Below are 8,206 nucleotides of genomic sequence, written 5' to 3' on the forward strand. Positions count from 1 at the left end.
GAAATTAGAGTGGTCTAGAGAGAGAGAGATGAATATGACGTCACGACAAGAGATTCCATTCCGTTGAGTGTGTATATGCAAGGGGGGAGGGAATAGAGGCACCGGGAGAAATTTTCTATGTGTGTGGTGTTTGTGTTGGTATTTGTGGGTGTGAGAAGATAATGAGACGTGGGGGCAGAGGGTGTGTCACCGCGTGAGGTCCGGTGGGTCGAGGTGAGGCCCTTCGTTCTGTTCCGTCCTGCGCCACATTGGTTGGCCGTGACACATTTCGGAAGACCCATGGATGATTAGTCGTTCAAGACAAAGATAGCAGAATTGTGAAGGACTCTGTGTCCACTGACAAAGCCGGCTAGGATTTGTAACCCTAGGTTCTCAGACTAAGGTAACCCCTTTATCTCTGATATTACTATTCATCCAACCTAACTTTTAGGGGCATCCTACAGAATGCTCTGCTAGAATCATACTCGTCGATTAGGAAGAGAGGTGTGAGACAATGCGTGAGAGACGGGCGTAAAGATAATGTGCGTACATGAGACACGTAGGCAGGTCCATGTATATAGAAAGGGTCGATGAGGATTGTGCGTGTGTATGTTTGCGAGAGGAAGAGTGCTTGTGATAAAGGTTAGTGAAAACACTAGTAAATGGTTACGAGAGAGAGGGAGGGTTATATCTAGAGCATGTGTGCGAGAAAGACACCTCGGGAGAGAGTGTGTGAGCATGTGTGAGAGACCACCGATGGAGAGTAAAACTACATGTAAAAGACTGCTCTACACATTGATTAAAGATATAAATTGTATCCAAATATTAGGATGGGATCATGATATTTGCAATTCGCGTAAGGAGCGGTCATTAATCCATCAGACATCTAGATTCTATCAAATTTGAGCATGTCTATGTTATTATTCGACACAATTGATCCACATAGTTAGTATTTTGAACTCCAGACAATGCATCGCTTTAGCAATCGAATATAAACGTGAGTATAGTTCATGTTGTGTGTGTAAAGCACATTATACATACGAAAGTTACACAATGGACATTATAAATAGCTACTACCTATGAACTAGCATACATTTGAATTCAACTTAAGGTGGTTTAAAAAAATCGAATTCAACATGAAGTCCATTCAATTATTTGAATTTGATATCATGGCATTTGTAAACCATACCTAAATTATGGGGGCACCAATCTTTGCTCTGATTTTTTACATAATAGCATATGTAGTCGTGAACAAAATAGATTCAAATTAAGCTCCTCCATTCCAAAATAATCGTAGTTATAGGATTTTCAAGTGTCAAAATTTCAAAAATAAGCGGATAATTTAATGAGCTTTTCAAACATACAAGGTCAAATATAACATTGTATATTTAGGTCAATCATCATAGTTCAAGAGTACTCTAAACGTGAATGCTTGTGTTTCAAAATTTCGAACGAAGCGCCAAAAGAGCCTCTACTCGCCCGAAACCGCGTGAGACCAATGTTTGGTAGTACAAGGAAATTACTTTTCTAATAACTCCGACCCGTGAAACCTACCGGCCCGACGTCCAAAGGTCTAAACCGGGGTAGGTTTGTAGCTTCATCTAGATGCCACGCAACCGCATTCGAAAAACATTCATACACAATGGCGCCTAAGCACACATGCGCGGCCAAAATCGCTCCTGCCCACTATTTGGGACACCTGGGATTACCATCCTACCCCCGACCCGCAGTAGGTCCCAAATTTAAGAGGGGGCAAAGTTTGTACTTTCCCCAAATTTCAAACAAGCGCGTCCCATCTTATATTCAAAAAAGCCAAAAACAAGCGCGTCCCAAACCGAAACATGGTTCCCCCACCCGTCCGATTCCCCATTCGTACTCCGTGGGCGCCAAAACTACCTCTCCACCAGCTGCGAAACCCCGACGCCCTCCGTCCTCCGTCCGTCACCCCATCCCACCCATCAACCGCCGCCCTCCTCCATCACGCCGGAGCCGATACCCCGACATCGTCGTCCACCGCAACCTCAACCACAACGCCCTCCACGGCTAGTAGTTGAAGCCGAAGCTGAGCTGTACGTACCCGAGCCAGCTCAACCACGCCGTCCTGCGCCTCACCGCTGCCACTCCAACTTCGCCACCCTCCACCGCACCGGAGCTGTTCCTGCTACGCCGTCCTTCGCTGCCTCAGATCTGCTTCCCCTCCGCCGACATACGACCACGGCAACACAGTCAACAATTTGGCCATGGGTTCGTCCAAGCATGCACCCTCCAAAACATCGGTTTCCCCAGTAAAAACAAGAAGATCGGCGCGACATGTGGGGGTGACCACACCGGCAACTGAAAAAGGTACTCCTCTTCCCTTATTCGTGCAAATCTTACGTCTCTGCTTGCACGTTATTCATCCCACAGAAGACACTAGTTGACCACTTCTTATTGATACTAGATGTTCCTAGTAACTCGCGATGCACAAGGTTTCTCCTCATATACTATTTCACCTTAGCTAGAGGTCTGTCGACCCCCTGAATTTCAATTTCTGGCCACTTGATTCCCAATTAACGGAAGCATTCCCCGGCGTAACAGGCGCTAGTACGCCTATTACGCCAGGGAAGCAGCGCCTTGGTGTTTATCATAGGGGCGTGTGCGGCCTAGAGCTACTGGCGCCCGATCTGGAGGTCGGCCGGGATTAAAGGGATGGCCTGGGGGCGCTGCCAAGCATGGCGGCGGTGTGAGGTCGATGGGAGGGCGGGGTGGCAGAGGCAGGGGTCTGGGCCGGTGGTCACTGGCGGTTCGAGAAAGATCGTCAACAGTGACTGGTGGGAGGTAGATGAAGGCCATCTGCCCGTTCCTTATAGATCGGATGGTTCATTAAAACAATAGACTGACCTATTTATTTTCAGTCGACTGTTATCTTAGATATGACCACATGTGGTGGTGTGCTGGAGGAGTACCTGCATTTCCTGTGCTCATATATTACAAAATCATACGGAGTAGAATCTAATTTTGTTTGCCATGCAATGTTGTAGAGCTATCATATGTCTCCTGTCATTTATTTTTCAGCCACCTGCTATCTGCTACTTTTACAATGCACTAGTTCTGCACACACTTCACCCTTACTCTCACTGTTGTGTTTTTATGCAAGGGTATTTCAGACTCTGCTGCCATGAGAGAAGCCAAAAAGAAAAGAGATAAGTCGCTCCAGCTTGCTGTGCGGCTAGGCAAGACACGTTTCAACGCTTTAATGGGTACAGTGTCAGCAGATGGAGACGGGGAACGTAGCTCTAGAGTTGATGACCTCGCTCGCAATGAACCACCATCCCAGGTGCTTGCTTTAACTTTGCGGTGTCATATGTGGTTGCATGTTCCATATGGTGTCTAGCTTGTATTTGAAAGGCCGAAGTCGATAAGATAAGGAAAGATATTTTTTACATGAACCACCACCCTGTGAACACCAGAAGACAAATAGCTAGTCAGGGCACTGGCCGAGCCAGTGATAAGCCCAGCAAAGATAGGCATCACCTGGAAGCCAACTAAAAATCTGTGATGGTGGCGAAGCAGCCCGCCTCCCACCAGACTCTCAGGTCCTAGATGAGAGCTTGTATTGCTTCCAATTTGGTTAAATTGCATCTGCTTAGCTTACACATTATACCTTTGAATATGACATACTAGTACATTTGTGTATTAACCATGTTCTTACATCAAACTAATGTTCTTGTGTATCCCTCATCAATCACTTATGACGAGGCAGGCGGGCAAGGGGACTACTCCTCATTTAAAGAATGCAGCGTCAGCCTCCCGACATGATTCTCAAGAAATAGAAATGCTACATGAAGATAGTGAGCGTAGCTCTGTAGTTGATTACAACATTTCCCCTACACTAGCATCACATGTGCTTGCTCTAACTTTGCAGCATGATATGTGGTTGCATGTTGCATATGGTGTCTAGATTGTAATTCTTCCAATCTGGTTAAACTGCATGTGCTAGTTTGCTTAGCTTATACATTATACCTGTTAATGTGACATGCCTTCCTGTATTTAGTACATAGTACATCTGTCTATTAAGCATGTCCTTGCATAAAACTATTGTTTTTTTGTATCCCGCATCAATCAACATGACGAGACACCTTTAGTATATGCAGTGCGATATTAGTTGCATCTTTCATATGATTTATAGCATGTGCTGCTTCTAATTTGTTGAAATTCCATTTATGATGGGACGCTTTTAACTTGGCAGAGTCATATTGGTTGCATCTTTCATGTGGTGTCTAGCTTGCATTGCTCCTTATTTGCTGGAATGGTTTCTGCTTAGTTTACACAAACAGTTGTGAACATGTCATGCCGTCCTGTTTTTTGTACATATTCCATCCTGGTATCATGTGTTTGCCTTACATCAAAGTAGTGATTGTCAGTATCATGCATGAATGAGTTCTGAAGAGACAATTTTATTGCTTTTTCTTGTCGGTTTTACTTGACAATTCAAAATCAATAAAGCGAAAGGAACTTAGCAAGGCAGCGGATAAAGGTGCTCCTTCCGAACGGAGGGCCTCTACAGTTTCTACTCCTCCGCACCCCCAAGATGATTTCCAAGACAACACATGCATAGACACTCAACAAAGCTGTGTTTATGATGAGCACGTCTCCCCTAGTGCAGCATCACCGGTGCTCCCTCTAACTTGGCATTGTTATATGTGGTTGCATGTTATGTGTGATGTCTAGCTTGTATTGCTTCTAATTTTGTTGAATTCCATCTGCTTACTTTACACATTATACTTAAGTAAGACACATGTTCCTGTTTCTGGAACATACAATATCTGTCTATCACACCATGTTCTTACATCATATTACTACTGTTGTGTAACCTTCAACAATCACTTATCATAAGACACGTTTGACTTCGGAGTGTGATATAGGTTACATCTCACATTCTTTTCTAGCTTGTACTACTAATTTGTTGAAATGGCACTTATGACGAGACAGTTTTAACTTGGTAGAGTGATATTCGTTGCAGCTTTCATATGGTGTCTAGCTTTCATTGCTTCTAATTTGTTGAAATGCCTTCTCCTTAGTTTACACATCATAAGCTGTGAATATGCAATGTTGTGAATATGCAATGGCACTAATGACGAGAGACCTCTAACATGGTAGTGTGATGTTGTTTGCATCTTGCATATGATTTATTTCTTGTACTGCTTCACATTTGTTTAAACGCCATTTATGATGAGACACTGTTAACTTGGCAGAGCGATATTTGTAGCATCTTTCATATGGTGTCTACCTTCCATTGCATTGCTTCTAATTTGGTGAAATGTCTTCTTCTTAGTTTACACATCATAGTTCTGTTTATCTCTTCCGTCCTGTTTTTCATACATATTACATCCTCCTATCATGTGGTTGTCTAACATCAAAGTTCAGTTTGTCTGCATCACACATCAATTTGTTCTGAAGAACTAAATTGTTATTCGTTTTTCTTGTCGGCTTGACTTAACATGGCACAAAGAAAGAGGAAGAAACACAGAATGGAAGGGAATGAGAAGTGGATGAATCCTGCAGATTCTGCTGGTACTGATGGTGCAATAGAAGGTCAAAGTCCAGCAGAAAATTCTACAAACACGACATCCCATGCTACACGAGTTGCAAAAAAATACAAACAGAAACAAATAGCTGCCACCAAACAAGCAGAGACAGCCCTAGTTCTTGCAACACCTACCACAGTACTACCAGCTACACGACGTACTCGTGCGTCAACTGAACTAGCAGCACGTTCCCAAGCTCCATTGCCACCTGACACTACTTCCCAAGCACTCTTGACACAAGACGAGTTGGCAATATCAGATGAACCTTGTGAGCTTCAACAACAAGAAGGTAGTTGTTGGAGTCAAGTTACAGTTGTATGCTTCTTTATATGTAGTCTCACAGTCTAATGTACATTAACACTTCCTATGTTTGTTGTTGGACTAGCACCTAGGCGCAAGAGGAAACAAACATCAGGGATAATGCTCGATTGGTTAACTAAATCTAGAGGAGGAAGATTGGAGATCCGTTTTAAGGAAGGTTTAAAAAGGCCACGTGATGCTACAGAGTCAGCCAAGTTAGTATCAGAGGCAGCGGTTGCTGTTAGGTGTCATGTACGTATCCTCCCAACATGGATTCAGCACAGGAATGACAAAGACGAAACCCAGTTCAACACCTTCCTCGACCATTTATCTATAAGTATGGTTATGTATGGAAACTAGTAATATCGTCTTGCTCTGTCCAATACTTTCTATGTTGCTGATAATGAGACTCCCATAATTTTCGACACATGAGGTTCAAGTTGGATAGCCAAGATGATGCAACCAGACAAGCTTGCACCCATGATTTCAAGTCTGCTCTGTGACAGTATCGGTATAACTTGAGGAAAATTCACTTTGAAGGCAAGGCTAACAGTGAACTTGCCCAAACATCTCCAGTGGAAAATATATCTAATGAAGACTGGAGAGGCCTCGTTAAACACTGGTCCGATCCGAAGTATCAGGTACATTATATATATGTCATCAGATCACATGTTTAAGTCCTATTTATGCATGTGCCATACAAATCTATCTTCTTGTAGGTGAACTGTTCAAAGAACAAGGCCAACCGTACGAAAGTGAAATTCCAACAGATGATAGGATCTCGTAGCTATATTGCACACTGCGAGGCTCTTGTAATTAGCTGCTGTTTCACTCTTTTTGCTGTACTATATTATCAGATCTATATTGACTTGTTCCAAATGCAGAGGAAAGCCCGCAAGAACCAAAAAGTACCTGAACCAAATGTTGTGGAAATCTTCAAGGACTGTCACACCAGCAAGAAGAAGGGCATGACTACACCAGTCAAAGCCGCTGTTGTAAGTCCTTAATCCTCATGCCTTTTAACTACTACTTACTCTGACTTGTGCCTTGAACTGAATGGTTTGCAGCCAATGTCTATTACTCTTTTCAATTTTATACCCCATTTTCTTAGCGTATCATTGCACCTTACAAGGTTTAAAAGAGAGGAGTGATGTTCCTTTCATCTTGACCCGTAATCTAGTTCCGTGCTGGACTTGCCCACACAACGTTACAATTGCCTGTTTGTCTGTTCTCAGTTGTTTTGTGATATGAATGACGTCATACTATGCTTACCGTATTATAAACTTCGTCTCTTCATCCTTAGCCCTCAATACAGTGTGAAGAAATAGACAATACATTAGCGATGATACATGGTCATATGTTTGGAACCTGGTTTTATTATGTACTTTGCAATAAAATACAACTAATATTTTACATGGGTTCACCAGAATAAGTTCTGTATATAGACCAAAGCTATTTTGTTTGGTTTTTCTGCCTCCTTAATATCTTCTGTTCTGGTACTAGTAATGTAAAACCTCAACTTTTCAGCGAGCTATGGAAAAAATGGTGGAACCACAACCTTCTGAAGGTGGCGAGGCAAGTATAACCGCAATGTCAGCTCTTGCTGCAGTGTGTCAGTACCTGTCCACTAACAGTGCCAAAAGCACGTTCCTGCATAAATACTGGGTTGGTTGTTAAGGCAATATCGTCCAAACTGCCTCATGATCAAGATATGCAAGCTCAAAGCAATGTTGTATCTGCGCTCCAGACACAAGTCCATTCCCTAACAGAGACCCTTTGTGAAACAAGGAGAAACATTGCTCAATGTCATCAATATATGCAAGGTTTTGAAACCAGACTATCAGACATTTGCTATGTTGTTCAGGAGCCTATGGGAAATGAAGGCGAGGGTTATGGTGCTCCATCGGACAGTACAGCATGAAAATGTAACGGTCAGGTCAAATGAACTGAGCTTCTGAACTTCTGGTGGTGCATTTATCTGCTAGATTGTTAAGTTTTATGCCAACCTTCCTTTTGTTATATAGTTGTAATTTGTTTTGGTGCGATACAAAATGTATTCTTAACATGCAGCCACCGCCTGAAGAAAACAACAAGCCATTTTTGTATAGTGTAGGGTGTTCCCTATATTTGCACTGGTGGCGATCTTTGATGCCGAGTGGATGTAATCTGTGCAATCGCCTTAATAGCCTAGCATTAGTTTCGGCCTTATTTATTTCCTAGTCTTCTTTTTCCCTGGTTTGCTAGTGGCCGCAACTACCATCGGCCATATACGGGCCGTAGGATCCATGGGTCACCTAAGGGCCGTCGATAAATGGGCCTGTAATCGGTGGGCCTCAGGCCGTCGGATAAATGTGTCTACA

This window comes from Triticum dicoccoides, chromosome 5A (assembly GCF_002162155.2).
Source record: "Triticum dicoccoides isolate Atlit2015 ecotype Zavitan chromosome 5A, WEW_v2.0, whole genome shotgun sequence".
In the NCBI taxonomy this organism is placed as follows: domain Eukaryota; kingdom Viridiplantae; phylum Streptophyta; class Magnoliopsida; order Poales; family Poaceae; genus Triticum; species Triticum dicoccoides.